The sequence below is a fragment of the Mirounga angustirostris genome, unplaced genomic scaffold, assembly GCF_029215605.1.
Source record: "Mirounga angustirostris isolate CCGP_5_RB_7025 unplaced genomic scaffold, mMirAng1.0.hap1 SCAF_1, whole genome shotgun sequence".
In the NCBI taxonomy this organism is placed as follows: domain Eukaryota; kingdom Metazoa; phylum Chordata; class Mammalia; order Carnivora; family Phocidae; genus Mirounga; species Mirounga angustirostris.
The window spans coordinates 130,247,153-130,267,923 of record NW_026991709.1 but is presented as its reverse complement, the minus strand read 5'-3'; the positions used below and the strand labels follow the sequence as shown (position 1 = coordinate 130,267,923).

The window sequence follows — 20,771 nt, the reverse complement described above, 5'->3', positions numbered from 1 at the left end:
TAGCTTCCCCCCTTTCTAGGCAGGCGGGACCCTGGCCCTTGTCTTTTAAGGTTGGAATGTTACTAACAGTTGACAGGCCTGTGGGCCCACTGCTGGGACTCCCCTCAAACCTTCAAGATGGTGTGACCCCCACCCGCAGCCCAGGTCCCACCTTCCACTTGTCCTGTGGGTCTTCATTGCCACGAGCCACCTTTCTTCCTAGTGTGAGAGCACCCCGGAGTCCTGTGGCCCCTGGCATGCCGTTATACCAGCTACAATTGCCTAGTTACAGGAGAATCATTCTCCACCCGGAAATGTATCTGGTTTTGAACTTCTCTGTGCCCTGTGAGGTTTCCTGCCTCATTGCAAGGTTCACTTGAGTTTCAATGTGACATGTGCTACAGAAGGAATGTCCTTGCCCAAAGTGGGGCTAAGTTCATTCCTTAATGTTTACCTTGTTCTCTCTCACCCAGGCTTCCACAGTAATTGTCAGTTCCCTATCCTATAGAGGTGATGATGTTTCGTTTGAGATCCAGTCTGTCCATTAGTGAATTCGTTAATCAATAGTGTTGGCCATCAACTTTGGGCCAGAAACAGTCCTTGCCTGCTTGGCGCTTGGACACAGAGAACCAAAGCACTGTGGTTTGTTGCCCTCATGTCCTCACACCTGGAAGGCAGACCCTGGAGGAGTGGGATGAGCATTACCAGCAGGGAGGCAGCTGGGCAGAGGAACAAGCCGACGCCACGTGGTTTGGCTATCAGGGAGGTCCACTGTGCCAAGACAGAAAGAATGAGGAGGAGTAACCTGGTGATGGGGCTGCACAGGGAAGGTTGGGGAGCCCTCCAAGCAAAGGGAGCAGCATGTGTGAGGGCCTGGGGCAGGAGCAAGAGAGGGGAGTCAAAAGATCAGAGAAGCTTTGGGAGAGAAAGGGAGTGCAAGAGATGGGAGGAGGGCCCAGGACTGCGCTATAAATGCAGCAGGGGGCTGTTCAGAGGATTTTTGCAGAAGAGTGAAATAATGGAATTGTCTCTTTAAACACCCAGTGACTCTTTTGTTGTTGTTTCCTTCCTGTCTCTCTCCCTTCAATGTTGATTGAATGTTCAGGCTCAACAAGGCCCTAGGAATAACCCCTCATGTATGGGGGGGTGCTAAGACCTGGAGACTGGGAGTCAGATGACCTCACAGGCCAACATTTCTGATCATTTTACTAGGACAATGGAGACTCTACTCTGGTGGAATTCATATCATTACTTAAGGAATTGGGGGAGAAGGGCATTTTTTGTTCACACATGCATAAGCCTGACAACACAGGTTTTTGTATAAGTCATGTAGATGTCTATATAAATAGGGCCCTCTTTTCTGGATTGATGCAGATAAAATGTTCTAATAAACTTGGGTTTATTAACTTAATAAACTGGGTCTAATAAACTTACCCCATGATCTGAGTACTGGGGAAAAATCGTTTTAGAAATAGGCTTGTAATCAAGACTGGGTTGCTTGGAATATCTGAGGGGTAAGTGGGTCAGATGAGTGCATGAGGCTCTGTCCATATTATCAAGTGTGCTTTTTTAAAAACACGTGATCTGAGGGGCACCTGGATGGCTCAGTTGGTCGAGCAGCCGACTCTTGATTTCGGCTCAGGTCATAATCTCATGGGTTGTGAGATCGAGCCTTATGTCAGGCTCCCTGCTCAGCGGACAGCCTGCTTGGGATTCTCTCCCTCTGCCCCACCCCTACATGTTCATTCTCCCCCTCCCTTAAAAAAATAAAGAAATCTTTAAAAAACAAACAAAAACCCATATGATTCGCTAGCTTTGCCTTAACAAACCAGATCATTGCATGACTGGCCCATTACACTGTGCACATGTCAGGTCTTCAGGAGAAAGCAGTCTGATTAGTGGGCACTCAGATACTGGTGTGGGTAGCGTGTGTAGTGCAGGTAGACATCTGCGTGTGTGTGTGTGTGTGCATGCATGTGTGCACATCAGTATCCGATAGTTCGTTTCATAATTAAATAAAGCACTGACACCTGCTCATTCGGTGTTTGTATAAGGATTATGTTTTTAGCACTTTGAAAATTATATACCTTAAAAAGCCCACAGTGCCATCCTGCTCCTGCAATAACCCTGGTTTTCAAACAACAAGCATTGGGTCCAGACAGACTAGACAACCTGCGCAATAAGAGATTTCTAACCTGGAGTTTGTCTCCTTATGTGTATCCCAGAACCTCTTGCCTCCGTTCCTCTCAATAGAGAGATGGTTCGTGATCACGGCCAGCAGGTGCAGGTAAAGTTTCCCGCCAGTGACTCAGGGGTGTTGAGATCGTCCCGCCGTTTGTCCCTCACTGTCCAGTGTGGCCGAGGGCCGGGACCTGGAAGGATCCAGCATTTCCGGTCATTGGTGCAAGGTGTGGCTTTAGTTTCTCAGCCAGTGGCGGTGACAACCAGAAGAGGGACAAAACGATGGGTCCGGGCCTCCTTCCCTCTGCTCCTCTTTTCTGTTGTTGGACAACATTTCTGGAGAAGACACCACTTCCATGTGCAAAGACCAGAGGGGAACTGAATGCCCCTCTGTAGGATCAACAGCTATTCCAACTGATGGTAGAATTTTACACATGTGTAAATTTTTCTGTCATCACACAGGTAGAAGACCCTGGGAGCTTCCTGGGAAGAAATATACCAAAAACCATTTGTGTCTTTTCAGTAAATATTTAATGAACAGCCTGGTCCCTGTTTGTATAGAGAGAGAGTGGTGACACTTGTTAATTGCCATTCACTTAGGCCAAGACGAAGCTGTGCCACTGGCAACTACAGCTTACAGTCATTCCTTTTCATCTGGGTCATTATTTTGTGTGAAATAATGGCTCCCGTTTCTATGACAAGCAGATCCGTCTTCCGATGCGATGGTAATTAACTCATTTTGTCATTGTACCATCACACAGGATAGGCTCATATTCTCTGCATATTAGAACTAAATTCAAAGTGATTAGATTTTTTTTTCCTTGGGAACAAAGGCCCAGTATTGTTTTTCCACCGAATGTTTTAAATTAGCGGAACTTTTGGATAGAGAACGTGGATGGCAGGAGGGAAAGGAGATTTCATTATTTTCCACAATTAGGAAAAATAAAATCATCTGTGTCATGTAAAATTAGCTGAAGGTGCCGTAATTTACAGGCCCTCTCCATCATGATTTTCTGCAGAGGGCGAAGGGAATTATATAAAGATGACTCTGTTCCTTTCAGTGTGGTCTGATGATTTCTCTGAGCACTTTAGCTGCTCAAATTAAATCTGGGCTACTGCTTTGTGTTTTTTCCCCCTCTTGCTTCCTGCTGTGCTCCATCCAACCGGCCCTTTATGTAAGTTATTTATTATGGACCACAGAACATTTAAAAGGCAGATTCATGGGCAGACTCGGAGAGACTGTGTGTTCCAAGCCCTAGAAACGAATGCTCCAGGGACACAGAGTCTCAAGGCTGTCGGAAAGCAGAGGTGCTGTCTTTGCCCCTGTGAGGCAGAGGTTTGGCCGCCAGGTACTTCCGGAGCTTGTCTTGTGTGGCTTGTAGATTTGTGGGGCCCCTTGCAATTTCCTGTTCTTCAGAGTTCCCAGGGGATTGTAAAGAGACAGAATGATGTCACATAAAGGGCTTACATGTTCATCTTCAAATTCCTTTACGTTCTTTGGAGCTTCTTGGGAAAGTGCTTGAATGTTTGGAAAGCCCTTTGAAGATTGCAGTCATTGCACACATTTTCTGGTTTGCGCTTCACAGTAATTTTGGTCAAGAGGCCCCACTGGCAGTGGGGTCTCCCTTCTAGACAGGAGGAAAGAGTTCCGAGAGGATGAGGGCTTTGCCCAGGGCCAGGGACTGTCAAGGATGCAGCCCGGGCAGGTGTTTCTACAGGAGAGACACCAGCGGGCAGCAGTGGGCCTCGGGTGGAGCAGGAAGGTTCTGTGGCCAAGTGGGGAAGGTTTTGGAGAGGTGTGATATAGACTGGGGGCCCTGAAAACTTGAGGGATGGATGGGGGGGTGAGGCGGACAGTACTGTTCTTGGTAAGGATAGGAGCATGGAATGAAAGCTCAAGGCTGAGAGTCAAGTTTGTTTGGCTACAGTTTGGGATGAACAAAGGGAAGAGGAAGACTGTTCTGGGCAGGATTCTTTTGATGACATGAAACAGAGCCCTACTCAAGCCAGCTCAGGTGGGGTACAGCAGGCAGGGTTTACTACCTGGCTGGAGCCGCTGCAGCAGGTTACAGAACCCCCCCCCCCACCGCCCCCAGAAAAGAAGAAGAAGAAAAAGAAGGAGAAGGAGAAGAAGAAGAAGAGAGGAAAAGGAAAAGTTTGGGCTCTCTGGCTGTATTATACGCTGCTGGCCCATATTTATGTATATATTGGTTTATTTGAATTTTAAATGGGATTTCACTGCACAGAGGGAATCCCTCTGTGTGTCAGGTAGACCCTTTGCTAACAGGCTTCACACACACTATATTCTTAATCCTCATCTCACCCTCTCTGAAGGCTTAGACCCATTTTATAGGCACAGAGAGCTATGCAGTTTGCCCAGTTACAACTGTGAAAGGCAGAACTAAGGTTCGAAGCCAGCCTGTGTGACCCAGAGGCCACGTTCCTGACCATTGGGTCATGCTGCCTCTTGTCTGTGGTGCTCAGGGACTGAGAGGGGGCTGTCCCAGGCGGAGGAGAGGCCGTGTGGGAGGCAGACAGGTGTAACTGGGTCTGGTACATGGAGACAGATTTTAGAGCCCATAGAAGGCCTCCCCTCAGTGGAGGCTGGGTCTCTAGGCCTTGCTGCCCATCAGAGAAAGCCACACTCCCAGCCATTGTCCAGGTGAGACTTCAGGGTCTTTGCCCTCAGGCCCTCAGCTCTGGGCTCTGCCCCTTAGATTCACTCCCCTTTATGATGGAGGGGTGAGCACTGACCCACACGATCTACTTAGAACTAGGTTTGTCTTCCATTGGACCACAGAGACTTTGGAATGTCGGCAGTTGAGGGGAGACGAGGCAGACCCCTGCCTTGTCCTGTGGGGGCCAACTCATGGTCAAAAACCCAGTGGCTTGGATTGAACTAGGTGCGTTGCCCTTTCAAAAACCAAATGGTGCTGCTTAAGGTCTTGACCTTAAGAAAAGACCCCAACAGATCTTTAAAATCTAAGTGGCTTCTTTTAATGAAATGGAATATCCTAAATCCCCAGGATTATGAAACTTTGCCTGTAGTATATAAATGACTCATCATTTGCTTTCTGTCTGATTGCTGAGCATTAGGGCCTCATTTCTACAAGTGCGGTGCAGAGAGTTTAATTTTAATTAGTGCAAGATACCAATTCAGAATGAAAGGAGAAATATATGAAAAAGGCTTCCCTTACCTCCCTACACCCCCACCTATCCCCAAGCCAAGCAAATTGTGCCATTTTAAAAAGGTGAATCTGGCAGGAGTAGGGGAGGAGTGAAGGCAAAATGGTGTGTGAATGAGCATGTCGTCAGAGTGGAAGACAGAGAACTGGGGGGTGAGCAGGGAGGAGCCTGGGGTGACAAGTGAGGCATTGCTGGAAGAGACAGCTATCCTATTTGCTGTTGTCTCCAGAACTTACTTGTCGAGGGAATGAACAAAATAAAAGAGAAATGCAGAGGAAGAATTATTAAGATTGTATCATAGAAGGGGAGGGAGGAGCCTGAAATGACACCCAGGTGACTGAAGTGTGAGGTAGGGTCACTTGTGAGGACGGGGAACACATGGCATGAGGAGCTATTCGGGGCCAGAGAGGTAATGAGATTGGTGATGGACATGTTAGGACTGAGGGACTGGTGGGACACCCAAGGGAACATTCCAGAAGACAGTTGTGGTTGTTGGGCTGGAATTCAGGAGGAGGCTAGGAATGGAGCTGGAGTTGTCTGAGGTGCAGACACAGAGGCCCACAGGGTAGGTAGGTAGTGGCAGGTAATGACAGAGAGAAGGAGGTTCAGGTGTCATCTGGGTGGCGCATACCCATCTCAGAGGGGCAGCCACCACTCAGCATCAACTCATTGTTGCCTAGTGGAAATACCAACCCAGTTGTATTTTGGTAGGGTAAACTTGCTCTAAAGCAACTTTAGAGAAGTTGATAATGTTTTTATTTTCTTATTGTGAAGTCTCTTGGTTTTTCACTGTAAGTTAATCCATCAGTTTAAAACTGTAAGGGCTAGTTCAGTGTTTCTCAGATTATCTGCAGTGAAGGACCAATTTTTTTGTTTATTTGGTTTGGTTTTTTTCCAGTCCATTAAGAAGCAATACTTTCAAAAATACAAAAGAAACATGGTGGCAGTGTTGAATAGCTAGAAGAGTATCTACATGCTCACTCTGATTTCGTGTATCTATCTTGTTGTGGATTATTAACAGAAAGTTGGTGGAGCAGCAATGGGCTGAGGACCACACATTGAGTAGCCATTGGTTGAGGTGGCAAAGCCATGAGATAGGATGGAGTCATGACGTGAGAACTTATTTGTGCTTGCAGAGGCAGAGAGGAGAGCACTGTGGCTAGAGTTCTGGGGAAGACCCAGAGAAGGAGAAAAAGAAAGAACTTCTATGAAACAAGGGGAGAAAAGGAAGAACATGATGTCACAGAATCTGGGGGAAGAGAATAGTATAAAATAGTATAAAAGCAGGAAAGAGGTCGATTCAGAACCCACTGGTTGGGTGGCCCACTGGGTTTGGCCACCAGAGGCTACTGGTAAATCTTACGAGAGCAGTTTTTAAGAGTAGAGAAGGCAGAGGCCTCCCTCCATGGGTTTAAGAGTATATGAGTTTGGAAAGAGAGAAAGGAAGTGGTGGCTCAGGGTAGAGGTGGAGGAAGTTTTCTTTGCTTTAACTAGGAGCTAAAAGCTACCAGTAGAGAGGAGAAAGTTAAACAAAGTCAGAGGTGAGTTAAAGGTGGAGGCAGGCCCAGGTTGGGTGAGCCCTCTGAGTTTAGGGATTGGGTCACAGGGTACGGCAGAGAGGGGCAGGTTTGGCCTGTGCAACTGGACAGACAGGGGCCTTTGCTGAGATCAAGAGGACTGTGGACCAGGGCATCACTTCTCCAGTGCAGGAGCTCAAGGCAGCCATCTGGGCTGGAGACACCAGCTGGAAAATGCTAATTGAAACCTGGTCATGGATGAAATCACTGAAAAGGAAGGGTGATGAGCCCCGGGGAATTCCAGCACCAAAGGCCATGCAGAGAAAAGAGGCAGAAAGGAAGTCACTAAGAGGTCTGAGGGAAACGGGAAGAGAGTGGGTGATGCAGGCCGAGGTTGCCTCAGCAAGGGAGTCTGTCAACCCTGTTGGTGCCCCAAAACTGCAAATCAGAAAGGGCCTTGGTGGTGTGGTCATGAGGTCGTTGGCCACCTCTGTGGAGACTGCTTTGGTGGCCTCTCCATTTCCAGCACGCATTTTACAAGGCCTATTCCAAAATGTCTTTGGGTTCTAATTAAAAACCACTGCCCTTTACCCCATAGAACCCATGTGTGTTCCTGTGTTCTTCCTAAGATGGTTCTGAGATTTCTGGTCTTGTGAGTTTTTTGGTTTTTGTTTTGTTTTGTTTTGTTCACTTTTAAATTTAAGATGTTCTTTCTTTCCACGGGCTTTCTGTGTTATCTTCATTGTTCTCCTTAATGTAATTTTTTATTAACCAACTGAATTTTAACACCCGACGAGGGAAATAGAACTTGCCCGTGTATGAAGCATTGCGATTCTATGTAATTTTTAGCTTTTGCAACACGTATCGCCTGAAATAATAATAATAAGCAAACTTGTAGGTTGAATCAGAAACAGAATTAACTGGGGATTCCTAAAAATGGCATTTAAATGTGCCTAGAAGAGAAAGCAGCCTGTTGCTGGCTCTATGGGCAGCCGGTGGCTGTCAGGCCTGCATTCCTTTGTGGTCTCTGCAGAGAAATTGCCCTGAAAAAAGAAATCAGAAAATATTCTAGGAGCTAGTGGAGCAGACAAAAGAGTAGAGGGAAAACAGAAGATACACCAAGAGAGATGGCAGATAGGTGCCCATGAATGCTTTGTTCTAGGGAGAAATTCAGCCTGGCTGTCAGACTTCTCAGGATGCCTTCCCACCCTCCTGGGTTGCATTTGGCATGGCGGGAGGCTAATATCTCTTCCATCTCCACTTGTGGGTAGGAGGCTGATGACACCAGGGTACACATAACTTTGCCTGAGGCCGGATGCTTGGTTGGCCGTAGGCCAGCCTGGGAGGTCCAGAAGCTGAGGAAGATGAGTGCTTCTCTAGGACACAGCTGTGGCCACACCTGAGATGTACCTTGCTCTCACAGCTATTGAAGTCGACGTCAGAAGGAGTCTGGTGATGGATGGAGCTGGGATGACCACCAGGTTCTAGTTCCCAGTGCCTCCAAACCATGCTTATAGCAGACAGTAATGTTCCTTTGGGGCTGAGGGTAAAGCCAGAAGGAGCTAAAGATCTGGAGTTTCTTCCTCCTAACCCAGCGCTTCTTGGTAATGTGCCCTTCCTGCAACGCTCCTCAGCAAAAGAGGTGCTGTAGTCCATGTGTTTGGGGAACATGCATGTTGTAAATCCTCTTGGAAAGGGTCATGATGCTCCTTAAAAGAGTCAAGCTTCGGAAAAGGTCTGCAGTAAGAAACCTGCTTGCTTACTTTACCGCGGCATTTCTCAGATATAATTTAAGAACTTTCCCCTTGCTTCTCCTCTTTCCCAAACACCTGTTTCTGTACCACCAGGGACAATCCCAGGTAGTTGGCAGCAGTGGGATCAGTCGCCTCTCTTTTTACAGTGGGTTCCTAATGTCTCCCAACTGCACACAATGGCCGTCGCTCACAAGCGTGAAGGACTTCATGGCACTTTCTTGGTTCTGCTAAAACAAGTTTTTATGCCCAGACACTTGGTGTTTCCTAATCCTCCCCCAAACCTCTAATGAAGGGGAAATCTGGAGCAGGGCAATTTAAAACTCCCTCTTCTCTTTTGTTACCCTAGAAAGACATGTGCTCAGCGCCTCTGTCATTCTTCTTGCTTTTTAATAACACACATGGCCATATTCTAACACATAGTCAGCAAAAACTAGGTCATTGGATTTGTTGACAGCTGCGGAATCATAGATAGCGTTTGCCCTGCTGTCTGGGTCCGTCCCCGCTTATCTGACCACGGGCCTTTAAAAGAAGCACTGGTTACTTGGGCATGTTTCCCCTTTTCTTTCTCTCCCCACCCCCACCCTGTACTCTGCCATAGTTGTTCATCAGATCTTCAAATATATTGGTTTTTCCAACTTTGATTTCTCATTCTTTTATCTCTCCCCTATAGTCGCTAATCACAAGTGGCATTTTATTCCTTAGCAGTGCTGTCCAATGGAAATAGAATTTCAGCCACCCATGTAATTTAAAATTTTATGGTAGCCTTGTTAAAAAAGTAAAAACAAGGGTGAAATTAATTTTAGTACTATATTTTATTGAACTATGTTTAGTACTATGTTTTATCAGTGTTTTATTATATATATATAAAATATATCCAGAATACTATGTTTTCAACTTGTAATGAGATAGTTCATATTTTTTTTTTTTTTGCAAACAAGATCTTTGAAATCTGGTATATATTTTATACTTGTATCACATCTCAATTTGGATGCTAACTTTCCAAGAGTTAAAGTGAAATGTCCTACAAAATAGAGTTGTGTTTAACAGAAAAAATATTTTCTACTGCTTCACTTTTTAAATTTAAGTTGAAGTTAATTAAAATTCAGTAAAACAAAAAATTCACCTCCTTAGTTGCATTAGCTACATTGTAAGTGCTTGGTAGCCACATGTTATCGTGGACCGCATAGTTCTGTGGGGTTCATTTATTTAAACAGTTTTGGCTCTCCGTGTTTTCTAGTTGACACAAAATTGTGGTTATGAGTCTTGCCGGCCACAAGGAGCAAGGAGCAGTATCAGTACATGGCATATGTTGGATAAGAGAGGAAAATTTTCCTCATGGAAAGATCCAGAACACAACTTGGAGCCAACTTTACAGCCTTTTAGGAATATATTTGAAATAATTAAATTTTTGTTTATAATATTAATTATTAATTTAGCTGTACCTGCCTTTTTTAGATATATAAAATATATCCATTTGGAAATAATACTTTTCTCCCCATGTTCACATTTCACAAAACACTTTTATTCCTACTCTTTTCATGCATCTTTGTCTTCAGTGTCTTTATCGTCACCAGAATGACTTTTTGGGGCATCTAAAATAAGGTTTTAAGCTCATTTACTTTCATCCAAATTGTTTGGGGAATTCAGCGCTTTAAAAATTCACGAGTGATGCCATCACTAGAAGCTCTATCCTAAGTCAAAAAATACTCATTCATTTAACGCTAGGATAGTTGTTTTTTTTCTTATCCAGCTCAGAGGTGAATGAGAAATCTCCATAATGCAAACTTTAAAAAAAAAATCTCTCTTTTTATTAAAGATAACGCAAATACAGGAGAGTACATAAATCGTAAGTGTATAGCTCAGTGAGTTTGCACAAAATGAATGCACCTGGCTAACCAGCACCCAAGTCAAGAAATAGAACAGCCCAAAGCCCTCTTCTGGCCATTCCCGCTACTTCCCCCCACCTACTCCCCAGAGACAGCCTAATTTCTAACACCAAAGGTTAGTTTCGCCTGGTTTTGAACTTGATACAAGTGAAATCTCTCGTAAATGGCCGTTTTTGCTCAACACTCAACACTCTATATGTCCCATCAGGGTCTTCGTAGTAGTTTGTTCATTTTCATTTGTGTATAGAATTTGTACGTTGCCTTTTTAAATGCCATCTTTAAGAAGCATGCATACTGCAGCACCCAAAATGTTGTTTCATGCCATAGGAATTTTAAAAAATTTTTGTTATGTGTGTCTCCCTCCTTCTAAAAAATTAAGTCCATCAGATGACTTTAATAAAGTTCCCAAACCAGTTTTGATTAATGTGTTGTCCCTAGTAAGCATTTTGCTCTTCAAAATAAAGTGGCAGAGAGCCCTTGTTTTGTGAGAGACTTTGTAGAAGTCTGTCAGCATGTGAAGTAATTAATTCCCTCTTTCCTGAAAAAAAACATTTAGGGGGTAAAACCCAGGGTATAGCCAAGAGATGCAGCATGTGATTATATATGGGGCTGTGTATTTCCCCTTTCAGCTTACTGTGGAGGGGGTCATCCTGTTGCCGTTAGTGAATATTGGCTTAACTCTTGGCAGGGGAGATACCTTCCTCCCCCTAAGTATCTGCTTGACTGACTTCACCTCCTTCAGATCTCTGCTCAAGTTCACCTTCTCAGAGAGCCCACCCACCCTGCCCACCATTTTTAAGAGAGTACCTTATGCCTTGCCACTCCCCAGCCTACTGATTCCCTTTTCTCTGTTTCTCTCATCTGTGGCTCTTTTTGCCTCCTAGACATGCTTTACTATTTTCACTTAGTTATTATGTTTATTGTTTCTTGTCCCTTGTTTCCATACCAAGAAGAGTGTAGGTCATACCGCAGATGCTCGGTGAATATTTATGGAATGAAAGAGCGAGAGCCGGTGGGTTTCTGAGGCTTGAGCGGTGTCAGAATTGCGTAGACAGATGCTTTCAGAGGAATGTAGTGAAGATAAAGGAGACAGACGTTCATACGTTTTCTTTCTTCCTGTAACTCGCGGTAGCTTTTTCCAGTGTTCAGGGTGTTTGAAACCTGTTGAGTAAACCCTTTCTGGAAGTGATTTGTGAAGGTCCTCGTGTCACCCGTTTCTACTTCATGCTTCTCGGCAGACACGTTTACAAATATGGAAATTGCTGTTATCACCAGAAGAGGTTCCAAAGTGGCATGCATGCGCATATATGTATATATACATATGTATATATATGCATCTTTCTTTATGAGATGGAACATGTTTTGAGCGCTAATTATGCACCGTCAGTGAACACATGTCGGGTCCACAGCACAGGTTGAACTTCCCCGTCTGCGTTGTTCAGAGGTGCCGAACATCCCCACTCGGTGCGACCTCCTGTCTGCCAGATTTGTGGGGGATCCAGCACAGACAATGAATGTGGGAATTTGGACCAACCCCACGGCATGCAGAGGGTGGGGTGTCTCCTCTGAGAAATGGAGTTTATCCTGCCAAGCAGTTAGGCTGCCTGTTCTATCTTCCCTAGAAACTGGAAGGTTTCACTTTGATTGCTTGAGATTATGTGGAATCTTTTCTGAGGGTTTTTGAGAGACAGTGTGACGGGATTACCACCCATGTAAGGTTTTCCCCTTTCTGCCTTGGGGGAGAATTCCCACTCAGAGAGCCAGTGGCATTGCGATCAGTCAGCCGTGTTGAACAGGGCTTGGGGGGAGGGGTGGGGGAAAGCACTTGGACAGGGAGTGCTCATTTACTGAAATTGACTTGCCTCCTCAAGGAGAACCCTGGAAATTCAAAAGCCCGATTCCAGAATTTTCTCCTGATTCCGGTAAAGGAAACCTGCTACTTAACTAATAACAGTCACTTACACAAGGCACATCACTTTTTTGAATTCTTTGTTTTCTTCCCTGTAAAATGAGGCCTTTGCTCATTGGTAATCTCTAATAGTTTGTGATTCTGTGGTCAGTCCGGCTTTGGAATGATTTCTCCCTCATCAAAGAGGTTTATTTGACTAATTTATGGTTTATAATGGTGGCATGCTGAATTTGAGTGCCAGACGGGCTCACTGTAGTATTCCCTGGGCTCTCCATCCAGTAAATCAAAGTTTGTTGAGTGATAACTGTTTTTGTCTTCCCCCCCTTAACTAACAACTGTGACTGGAATTTAATATAAGGGCTATTACTTTTGCACATTTTTTCCTTTTTTTTTTTAAGGTTAGAAGTCAACGTTGCCGTCTGAGTGAGACTCCAGCTGAAAAAAAACATGTTGTGAGGAAAATCGAAACTTTAAATGATTCACTTGTTGGATCACTTCTGACTTAAGTGTTTACGGGACTAAAAACTAAGATAGATTATCATGATGTGGGTGGTGCTGTAATCTGTAAAAGTAACACAATATATGCATGTTTGGACAAAAGGCCCCAGTACTCTAATAACCAGTTATTATACATCTAGCCTAAGCAGTCAGAGAAAATGGATCAAACCAAGGTTTCCCATCTAATTAATTACTTCCCAGTCTATATCTTCATTCTGTTAGCCTTACAGCAGCCTTCCTACATATTGAAAAGGTAGCTGGGGAGGATGGGTAGTAGACATGTAATCTGATGGGATATTAGGGATGTTATTGTTTGGGGTAGTAGTGGTATTATTGGTGGGGGTGAGAGGGATGGTATATTGGTGGGGGTAGTGGGGAATCTATTTTTTTCCCCCGGCTTTATTGAGATAAAAATGACAAATAACATTGTGTAAATTTAAGGTGTACATGATGATTCAACATACCTACATATTGTGAAGTCGTTGCCACATTAAGGTTAATTAACACATCCATAGTTACTTTTTTTAGTGGTGTGAACATTAACATCTATTCTCTTAGCAAATTTCAATTATGCAATATGTATTGTTAACAATAGTCATCATGGCGTGCATTGCATTCCCAGAATGTATTAATCTTATAACCCTAAATTTGTACTCTTTGACCCCCACCTCCCTGTTTCTCCTGCCCCACCCCCAGCCCCTGGTAACCACCATTCTACTCTGTTTCTGTGAGTTTGACTTATTTAGATTTCATGTATAAGTTATACAGTATTGGTCTTCTTCTGCCTGACTTATTTCACTTAACATCATGCCCTCGAGGTCCTGATCCATGTTGTTGCAAATGGTAGGATTTACTTCTTGTTAATGGTTGAGCAACAGTCCATCATTTACATGTATCACATTTTTTTTAAATAGGGATGTTATTGGCGGCAGAGATAGGGATGTTATTGGTGGAGGCAGTAAGATGTGGGGTGATAAGGGTATTATTGAGCAGAAGGCAAAGAAGTTTTTATAAAGAAAGCATCTTCAGAGAGAAAAAGGTTGGGGTATGGAGAACACAGGGAGTGGAAGTCAAAAGAAAATACCTGAAAAGATGGGAAAACTTTAAAAGAAAATGTTTAAATATATTCCTGGTAGAAAGAAAGTTAGCTTTTGATGGAACTCATTATCATTCAGTTGGTGTAGAAACTTTATTTCAATGACTTCCCATTTTGAATGAGAGATGTAGCTGCTACTCTGTCTACCTTCTGGGACGCTCCCCAGAAGGCAATGGAAGATTCTCTTTATGACACCTGAAGAATAACACAGAAGGATTTTTTTCCCCTAAGCCTCACGCTTAGCAGAGGTCTCTACAACCCCTTCTCACTCTGACAGTGCCTGGGAATGTGGGCATTATTCTGTGTCACTCTTGAATAGTAAAACATCATCATGCATTCACATTCTGCACATTTGTAACTTGCGATAAACAAGAACTGAGCTCGTGTTTATCTACAGGTTTGCTCAGCCAATTAATAATGTAAGGCACACCACAGGGACCAGGCTCACCTCCGAGTACCTGCTAGTTCCAGCAGTTTGGAGACATCATCACAAACTGCGAAGCTAATTACAAACTCTTCTTACCTTTCGATTAAAGCGTATCCCTCAAGGCCCACTCCTTGGAAGTATTCATGTTATCCTTGTTTACATTTCTGTATATTTGAGAGTGCTGCTAACTGCATCCTTTATAAAGGATGTGGATTTGACTTTAAGAAATTACTAGAGTCTGGTATCTTCCCATGGGTATGAGTTAGTGAGCCTTGCTGTATTTTAAGAGGATGTCTATTGCTGTGTAATGACTATCCTAAACAACAACAGTCTTTTATTTTGCTCACAAATCTACAACTTGGGCAGGATTCGGCAGAGGTAACTAATCTTTGTTCCACGTGGTCTGAACTGGGGCAGCTTCACGTGGCTGGGCGGATCCACTTTCAATATGGCACACTCACGTGACTGACAAGTTGTTGCTGGCTACAGGCCTCTCCACAGACTCGGGGGCTTCCTCAAAACATGACGGCTGGGTCCTAAGAACAAGCATCCCAAGAGCACAAGGTGGACATTCATGGAACTTTTATACCAGGCCTCAGAAGTTATATAGCACCCTTTTTACCTTACTCATTGGTCAAAACCATCACAGCAGCCCACACTGGTTCAAGTAGAGGGACATAGACTCTGCTTCTTGGTGGGGGAGTGGTACGGTCCTAGCAGACCATTTAGAATGTGAAATCCAGTTGTGGCCATCTTTGGAACATACAGTCTGCCACATACATGAATTTGAACATGCTATGTTCATTTACAGTTCATTCTACTGGGAGAGAACTCTGAGACCATGCTAAGGCAAATATGGAATACATAAAAAATAAAAAAAGGCGAATTGAGTATCGAATATAAGGGCTATTGGACATTGAAAATAATCTTTAAGTGTAATTCTCAATAGTCGTGAATGCAAAACCCTGCCCCCCCAAAATAAATCCTATTTGTTACTCAAAGAGATCACATACCTTCATGAGGTCTGAAACTCCCTCAAATCATTTCCATCTTCCCGAAGAACTGTCTGGGGTTCTCCAGGGTATTTACAAAGGAACAATAAAACATTCATTTCTTTAGCACATTGTAATGAGAACCATCCCCAAGTACTTAGTTTAACTGCTCTGTTTACCATGGGCGTTTCAAATGCCATTAGGACCGTGTTATATTTTTGTTGGTCTGAAGTCATGGGAATAGAAAAGGTTTTTTTGTTTTGTTTTGTTTTGTTTTTAAACCAAGAGGTAAAACCAGGATAGCACTGGTCCAACCATACCATTTCAACATTTCGTTAAAGTGCCTTTCATCAGTGTTTTGGAGGCCTGTATAAATCAGGGAATGGTGGTGGGGGGGATCACAAATACTGGATGTTAAAGCAGCATGGTGTGAAGGGAAACATCTGCTCTTGGTTAAAGTTCTTTAAACTTACGTTCTTTTGCCTCAATCATTTAACTGTGGTGCTGAGATTTGAGTTCCATCAAGACTCTAAAACTGGTTTTCCAGAACATTCTCAGGAGTCTTAATAAGCCCTTAAGGTTCTTTGCTCCACGCCTGTAATTCCAGGGTCTCTGGTATTAACCAAAGTATAAAAACTAGGGTTGTCAACCTCAGCAGCTCCAGGATTCTGAATTCTAGCTGTTTTGTTTCATTTTAAGGAAATGCATAGTCTTGTGTTAGGTAGTTCCTTTAAGAAAGAAGGCCCCAAGGAATGCCCAGTTATGGGGCATTTTTTACCTTGATAAGAAGTACTGATATGAACAAATTGTTTATTGCTGTATATTTTCTTTTGCCTAAGGGGAAGATTGACCTGGTTTGTTAAGAGATGGACTAGAAACCCAAGGGACTACAAATTATTTTAACAGTTGGCTTTCTTAAGATGTACCCCTGGACCTGCAGCCCCTTAATTTTTCTAGGCTTCAGGTTTTTTTCACTGTTAAAGTGAGATGAGTAGCAAATGATGTGCAGATTTTCAAAATCTCAATTGTTATTTGCAAAACATTATTGGCCCCAGATGGATCGTTCCTGAAATCGTAGAGTCATAGACCTATTCCACTTAGAAGTAACCTCAGATGCTGCAAATTTCATCTGTTTCCTATTCTTCCCTTTAATAGACATTTATTGAGGACTTACAAGGTACCAACAACTGTTTCAGATACTGGAGACATTGTAGGGAACAAAATAGACAACATTCCTGACTTCACAGAGTTCTCATTCAACTGGGAAAAATAAAGGTTAATAAGGAAACAGGTGGAAGTAAGTGATATGATGAAAATTAAGGAAAGAGATATGTTGAAGCGTGACCAGGTGACCATTTTTAGACTGGGATTTCAGGTAGGGCCATAAATGGGGAGAGAGGACCCTGGTAAGCAAGAAGAAACCAGTCATGGGGGGTTTGGGTGAAACAGCCTCCCAAACAGAGGGATCTGCTTAGACCATGAAGGGAACGAACTTTGAATGGTAAAAGAACAAAGGCTCTTCAAGGAGGAGGGGCGTGAACAAGGTGTGGGGGATGCCCCCTAGGGGGAGAACAGGAGCGCTGGCTAGGGGTGGATGGAGGGATCACAGGTCAGCCCAGGGTCTACTCATGGTCTAGATGGACGATGTTGAGCCTTCCTTGTTGTGACCCTGAGTTGATGGGATGGATCTGACATGGTGGGAGGGGCCAGGCAAAGAAAGCCAAAGGTGTAATAGCAGGAGAGTGATGGAAGAAGCAGACCACATATTGGGCAGGGAAGGATGAGAGAGAGCAGTCATGGGAGTCTGTTTTAAAGCACCTTTCTGGGTCTTCACTGCTGGTCGTGTTTAACTAGGTGGCCATATGCCTCAGTCTCCTTAGACCCTGTCATTACAGCATTATTATTAATAGTTCTACCTTTTGCTTTCAAAATGTCCTTGTTTGGGTGATTACCAATGGTTTAAGACTCCTGTGGTGTCTGGCCTTTTAGTCAACAGACTGTTGTCTCTACTTCTGGTCTCCCATCTACCTCTCACTCACATCCTTCCCAGGCAAGCGTAGCTCTTATGACCTTTCTCACAAGCTCTGCAGTGACTCCCAGGCCTTCAACCACTCTTTTTGCCTCCTGTCTGCTCACTTCTATTACTACCACCCCCCACCTCAATTCATACCATCCTGTGGACAGATAAATTTTCCTCAGGAGAAACCTGATTGTTTGACTGCTGCTCTGACCCCATGATGGCACCTCATTGCTTACAGAGTAAAAAGTCCAGACTCTAAAGATTCAACAGTCTTCATGATCTAGCCCTGGTATTTCATAATACGGGTTAGAGTATAGGATAGAGTATAGACAATATAATGCTGACCAGTATAATAGGTAGGAATATGGAGTCTGGAACCAAACTGCCTAGGTTTGAATCCTACTTGCCATTTACTGGCTGTGTGCCCTTGGGCAAGCTGTGCAACCTCTCTGTGCCTCAGTTTTCTGATCTGTAACATGGTTATCCCCATCCCCCCCAAAAGAAAATCTACTATTACTGTTATTAATGGATTAAACGAGTTAACCTCTATCTGGCCCTTAAAATAGTCTGCAGCACATAGTGAGTGTCCAATAAATATAAGCTTTTGTGATTATGGATTTTCTGTGCAGGCATACTGAGCATTTGTTCTCCTCTACGTAACTTATGACACTTTCTTACCTCTTCATGTTGCTAACCTTTGTTTCAGTAATCCAGCCAGAAGACTTCCATGGGAGCCACCCAGCTCTACCCTGGCCAGAGCTGACTGGCCCAGAAGTGGACACCTCATCTGAGCTGGGCCAATCAGAGCCCTTCTCTGGGATCTTTTGCAGTGTGTAACCAGGAAGTTTGGGCATTCTATCTCCAGTGGCTAGGCTGAGTTTTCTGTAAGCAGAAAACTCGGAAGTTGGCAATGATCCTATTTCCTGCCACATGGAGAAAATTTGTCCTAAATAAGAAAGAAGGATGATGCTAACAAAGAAAAGTAGGGGCAAAACTTGGAGAAAGTTTCCTGACTGTGCTGAAGACACTGGCTCTAGGTCTTCCTTAGGTCCAGCTCTGGCCCTTCCCTACTGTCCACTTGGCTGCTACGTGAGGTACCACTGAGTCATTCCTCACATATTGGCCTTTCTTTGTTTACCTCCCCTTTGCATCTTTGATTGAGACTTTTGACAGGTTGGGGTCTTCTAGTGGGTTGGTTTTCAGGTGGCACCAATAGCTAATTGAAGATCTTTGAGGAATAGGAGTTAAACAGCACACCCTCTCCGTTCTACTGATTTATAACTCCCACGCACTACACTTTTAATGAATTATGAAATTATAGGTACACTCTGAATTAAAGAACTAAGTCAGTTAACACAGATAATGAGGACCAATAAAACTCCTTTTGTCAGAAATGCCGGCTCTGAAGAGAGTTACCAAAGGATGGATCTGTTCTCTACTGTCACCAGGATGCTGGGTTCCACCTCTTCCTTTTGTTTTTTAAGGAGTTTGTAGTTTTCCAAGTTCTTTCAGCATTTTCTGAGCTCCCCATCAAGTCACCCGTAGTAGCAGAGGAGAATAAAGCAGTATCTCTTCCCTGCAATCCCAGCCCCACCAGGGATTTAAGGGCAAGCCGTGGCCCTTCAAACTGAGCAATAGACAGTTTGAGAAGGATTGACCATGTTAATTCTTCAGAGTCTCTAAGTTACCCCTTGGATCAAATTAAACTGAGAGCGCAGGGATGCCTGTTTGGCTCACTATTGCGTCCCCTGCTCCTAGTGCCTAGCACATAGTAAGGTACTGAGGTATGGAATGAATGAATGGGTTTTTTTTTTTTCTTATAGACAGTATATAGTCGGGTCTTGATTTTTTTTTCTTTTTATTAACATATAATGTATTATTTGTTCGGGGGTACAGGTCTGTGATTCATCAGTCTTGTGTAATTCACAGCGCTCACCATAGCACATTCCCTCCCCAATGTCCATCACCCAGCCACCCATCCCTCCCACCCCCTCCACTCCAGCAAACCTCAGTCTGTTTCCTGAGATTAAGAGTCTCTTATGGTTTGTCTCCCTCTCTGGTTTCATCTTGTTTTATTTTTATCACCTTCCCCTATGATCCTCTGCCTTGTTTCTCAAATTCTACATATCAGTAAGATCATATGATAATTGTCTTACTCTGACTGACTTATTTCGCTTAGCATAATACCCTCTAGTTCCATCCACATAGTTGCAAATGGCAAGATTTCTTTTTTGATGGCTGCATAATATTCCATTGTGTGTGTGTGTGTGTGTGTGTGTATCACATATATATCACATCTTCTTTATCCATTCATCTGTTGATGGACATCTAGGCTCTTTCCGTAGTTTGGCTATTGTGGACATTGCTGCTATAAACATTGGGGTTCACGTGCCCCTTCGGATCACTACATCTGTATCTTTGGGGTAAATACCCAGTAGAGCAATTGCTGGATCATATGGTAGCTCTATTTTCAACTTTTTAAGGAACCTCCATATTATTTTCCAGAGCGGCTGCACAAGCTTGCATTCCCACCAACAGTGTAGGAGGGTTCCCCTTTCTCTGCATCCTCGCCAACATCTGTCGTTTCCTGACTTGTTAATTTTAGCCATTCTGACTGGTGTGAGGAAGTATCTCTTTGTGGTTTTGATTTGGATTTCCCTGATGCCAAGCGATGTTGAGCACTTTTTCATGTGTCTGTTGGCCATTTGGATGTCTTCTTTGGAAAAATGTCTGTTCATGTCTTCTGCCCATTTCTTGATTGGATTCTTTGTTCTTTGGGTGTTGAGTTTGATAAGTTCTTTATAGATTTTGGATACTAGCCCTTTATCTGATACGTCATTTGCAAATATCTTCTCCCATTCTGTCGGTTGTCTTTTGGTTTTGTGGACTGTTTCTTTTGCTGTGCAAAAGCTTTTTATCTTGATGAAGTCCCAAGAGTTCATTTTTGCCCTTGCTTCCCTTGCCTTTGGCGATGTTTCTAGGAAGAAGTTGCTTCGGCTGAGGTCAAAGAGGTTGCTGCCTGTGTTCTCCTTTAGGATTTTGATGGACTCCTGTCTCACATTGAGGTCTTTCAACCATTTGGAGTCTATTTTTGTGTGTGGTGTAAGGAAATGGTCCCGTTTCATTCTTCTGCATGTGGCTGTCCAATTTTCCCACCACCATTTGTTGAAGAGACTGTCTTTTTTCCATTGGACATTCTTTCCTGCTTTGTCAAAGATGAGTTGACCGTAGAGTTGAGGGTCCATTTCTGGGCTCTCTATTCTGTTCCATTGATCTATATGCCTGTTTTTGTGCCAGTACCGTACTGTCTTGATGATTATAGCTTT

The 20,771-nt window shown here is 43.7% G+C and overlaps 1 protein-coding gene across 1 annotated transcript in view; it reads left to right on the top strand.

The window, feature by feature from the left end:
- RFTN1 (raftlin, lipid raft linker 1) overlaps nt 1-20,771 on the top strand; it is a 195,116-nt gene that overhangs the window by 105,943 nt on the left and 68,402 nt on the right. The gene's annotated exons all lie outside the window — the stretch shown is intronic.